At 38.4% G+C, this 4,357-nt stretch overlaps 1 long non-coding RNA gene across 1 annotated transcript; it reads left to right on the plus strand.

Annotated features, from left to right (window-relative positions):
* Window positions 1–1,538: 1,538 nt before the first annotated feature.
* On the plus strand, window positions 1,539–3,741 carry LOC120045638. Its single transcript, XR_005476742.1, has 2 exons — window positions 1,539–2,045; window positions 2,689–3,741. It is a non-coding gene; the product is annotated as an uncharacterized LOC120045638 (long non-coding RNA).
* Window positions 3,742–4,357: the final 616 nt, after the last annotated feature.

The raw sequence follows: 4,357 nt of genomic DNA on the forward strand, positions 1-4,357 counted from the left end.
AAGAGGAATTATCATTAGGTTTGGTTAATAGTTCACTTTTGAGTTTCTGAATCGATGTAGCACAGTGAATGCTATTTAGGCGTTTTGTGTTTTTCCTGGGAGAGTGGGAGTTTTATTGTCTCCTTGGATGTTGCCTGGGACTATTATCTTGAGATTGAGGAGTGAGATTGAGGCCATAAACGACCAAATTGGAAAGGGCCTGAAAGGTTTTTGTTTTTTCATTAAGGTTTGCAAATATACACACATAAAACATTTGTTAGGACTATTTGTTTTAGTGCAAAGGTATTTTAAAGGGGCATGCTCACATATGGAGTTTTATGAGTTTTTATCTTCTGAGTTTTAATTACACAAGTGAATTTTTTGATTTTAAGGATAAAGGGTTCTTTAAAATGTCTAGGAACATGACTATACAGGGGTGGTATAACCTTTGACCTTTATCATGGCTGTCTCTTGAAGTCTGATCAGCTTCAGGGGAGGGCCATGTAGATAATGCATTTGTGGTCATTTGGGATACTAGTTTTGAGGTAAATTAATTGACTATTATTGATTTGGTATTACAACTGGAAAAATCCCCTTTGTCATCAATAATAAATGAGGGAAGATATGATACATTGAGGTTTGGACAGGAGATATTTTAAGCCAATAGGGCAGGAAAATACATAAGCATTAAAATTATTTATGAGAAGAAATAAGTTTTAGTTCTTAGGAGTGGTAATTTACTGTGGATAAGGTATCCACACTGTAAAACATATATTAATTATTTATGAGACTGAGTTTAAGTTTAACCAATATTATTATTTAATAAAAAACAGTGGACTCCTGGGGGAGAGAGCTTATTAGTAAAGAAAGGATTTGATATGGTTACCATTTGTTTTGGCCATTAGAAGATTTTTATTTAAATAGTATTAAAATTGACAGGGGTATATGACATGTGTGATGATTTGGGATTATTGATAGGTTGATTAAAGTTATGTAAGGATTTTAGAGATTGACACTATAAGACATGTTGTTTTTTTAAATCCATGATTTTAGATAAAGCCAAAACAGTGAGACACTTAGTTAATATTTGGATGGAACACATAGTTGTTATTGACTATTATGAGAAAAAGGCATACAGAGGGGTCTGCCACGCACGGTTGAGATCTTGAAGGTTTGAGAGCAGAGTGGAGAGGGGGGAACCAGGACATGAGCAAGGTAGGCTGTGAAATAAGATAGGTGAGAAGAGGGATACGGTTTAAATCAATAAATATATATATATTTAAGAACATATATAAGCAGCACAGATACCTTTTAAAGTAGATAAGTCACTTGACAGAGAATTGGAAAAGGATAGATATGAATGGACGGCCAAGGGAGAATTGGACATGCGGCGAATGAAAGGGGCGTTCCTACATGATAATGTCAAACATAAGGATAATTTAAACTAAGTCATTGGTTAGGTTAGGCAAGGTTGTTACCTGGCAGAGCCAGGTAACAAAGGGGGGATGGGTAAGTTGTGGTATAGGATAGGATGTGGCCTATTGGATGATAAACTAATAAATAAATAAAAATCTAGCTAAACAAGCAGATATAGGAATAGAAAGAAGTATTGTTAATTACATGAAAAGGTTGTTTGTTTAACCAAACCTGTATGTCCAAGATTTTATGCACTACAGGTGAATTACAGGTGAAGTCACTCAATCCAGTCCCTGAGGCCTGTTGGGGGGACCATACCAAGACTCCTGGTAACAGCTAGCTGAAAGAGCTACCCGGATTCATATCACACTGCGGGAGGGTAAGACACATTGACACTGTCGAACAAGCACAGTGTCCGAGAGGAGAACTGGAATTAACAGAATTCCGGGGGCCATCTCTCGGATGAAGATTTCCTTTTCCCGTCATTCCATTCCTGTGTTTGTTCATAGAAGTGAAAGTGTGTCTGGCTTCTTGCTGATGATGTTTTCTCTGGGAGAGGGTGGGGCTTTATAGGTGGGCGGTCCATCCTGAGCTGTCTGGTTGTGGGAGCCATATTCCTGATACACCATGAACCCCAAGAAGGCCAGAGGGTAATATTGACCCATAGTTAGAGAGGATTTTGTATTAACCAAGCATAAGAGATCACTTGATCTGGATAAACAGGAAGTGAGAGTGGGATTGGGAAGGAAGTCTCAGTGGAGTTCTATGTAGACCAAATGGGGCCTCTGACTCCTTGGCAGTTTAGGACTAAGAGCAGCCATGGTGGAAGACATCTATGAAAGTCCCTGTGTAGCTCATGGAAACAGGTTATAGCTCATATCATGAGGGCTACATAAATCTACATACCCAGTATGGAAGATGGAGAGTAGTGAAAGTAAGGGTTTCAGTTGACAACCTAGTGCCATTCCAAGTACGAGAAGTTAGAGCAGATGATAGTCAGCCAGAATACAAGCAGAGCCCCAGACAAAGCAGATACTGACCGTAGAGTTGTCCAGAGCCAAGGCCGATGTGGATGGTTCAGATGAAAGATTTTAAGGAAGTGATTGAGGTGGAAACTGTTATGGGATTCTAACCTATGGTTAGGCATGCCTCAGCAAAATCTCAGTTCATAACCATTTCCTTTCCATTTGATGGAATTGCTACACCCATGGAATGGCCTGTATGATAAAGCGGTTCAAGAGGGCAGGAAGCTGAACTATGACAGTTGCATTGATCTGTGATATGTGTCCACAGGTGCCGATTACATCCAGATTTTCTCTTTCACAGTGACAGGATTTTATGGATCGCTACATAACACACGGATGGGAAGTAGGGGGAGTCAGTACATGCAATAGGACTGAGAATGTTACAACCGAGAAGACAATGAGGGACCTGACTGGCAGATGAAAAGGTTTAGAGTGTGGAGGTATGAAGCTGTGACCTAACCTGCCTACCAATTGGAACGGTAGTTGTGCACTAGTGCAGTTAGGCATGCTCTTTACCCTTACTCAGATCCAATTCAAAGCGAGGAATTAGATCTTAGCAGGATTAGAGTCAAGTATTTTCTAGTGGTCCACTCTCAATAAGAATGTGGACTAGATCAATTATACCAGAGATGTAATGAATGGCTTGGCAGAATAGAATAGAATCGAGATAGATATGTTATTGGAAGAAAAGGGTGGGGTTTGTGTGTTATTCGGGTCGATGTGCTGTACGTTTATCCCAAGTAACACAGCTCCGGATGGATCTGTGACTAAGGCCTTGGCGGTTTAACCACCCTAGCTCACGAGTTGGCAGTGACCTCAGGGGTGGATACTTTTCTGACTAATTGGTTTGACAGTATGTTTGGGAAATGAAAAAATTCATGATTACTGTGTTATGGGCTACCTTCACCTGTGTGACTGTGTTAGTTTTGTGTGGATGTGGTTTGATTCCGTGTGTGAAAGTTCTCATTTCCAGGATTCTGGAGAAATCGATGACACAACAGATGATGAAGTACGGACCAATTCTAAGCTCTGACAAGTGGAAGGATGAATGTATGGGGCCGGATCTAGTGGAGAATGATTCCGGATCTTTTAATTATGAGGAACCGAGATTGGACGAGACTGTATTTGACGTTTAGAGAATTTAGACGGTTACATGTTTCAATGGATAGACTGTTTCTTTAATGAAGACTGTAACGGAAAATCCTAAATATGGAGTTATGTTTCTGATGTAGGTTAGAACAGTCATTGATGTTGATGGAGTGTAAATACATGTATTGATGTGGTTTTATTCTTGTATAAACATTTATGTTTCTATATGATATTTGATATGTAGCTATGAATTGTTTTGTTATTTAGGGTGGATTGTTAGGAATTTTGTTAATAAATAGTTAAAACAAATTCTAGCTTTAGATAAAACTATAACTAATTGAACTCTGCATGCCTGGTGAAAAGAGATTTGTGTTGTGGGTCATAAAATAAGCAGAAAGGGTCGTTAAACTATGGTTGAACTGACCCAACTTAGCCCTGAGGTGTTTAGATAAACTTTTTAGGTTTTCCATTATCTTGAGTTGTCTGCTAAAGTGGTAATCAATTATAGTGAGCCTTCAGGATAAATGATTATATGGTGTTTCATGTGAGTGCCCTGTGAGGTTAAAATGAACTTTTGAACCTGTTTTCTATTTGTCAGGACAATGAGACTCATTCTGTAATCTATGACGTCATATCTTGTATATAAACCTGTGTTTATGATCAAATGGGAGCTTGCTCCGAGAATAAACACTACTATTATCTAATTTTGATAAGACTGTATCCTGTCTATTTTATGTTAATAAGTATCTTACAAATTCTTATAAATAGACAGATTGAATTTAATTAATGAGTACATTAGAGGAATTATTTAATTCCACTAACAGTAACAAAATGTGGAAAAAGTCAAG

This window comes from Salvelinus namaycush, chromosome 4 (genome assembly GCF_016432855.1).
Source record: "Salvelinus namaycush isolate Seneca chromosome 4, SaNama_1.0, whole genome shotgun sequence".
Taxonomy (NCBI): Eukaryota; Metazoa; Chordata; class Actinopteri; order Salmoniformes; family Salmonidae; genus Salvelinus; species Salvelinus namaycush.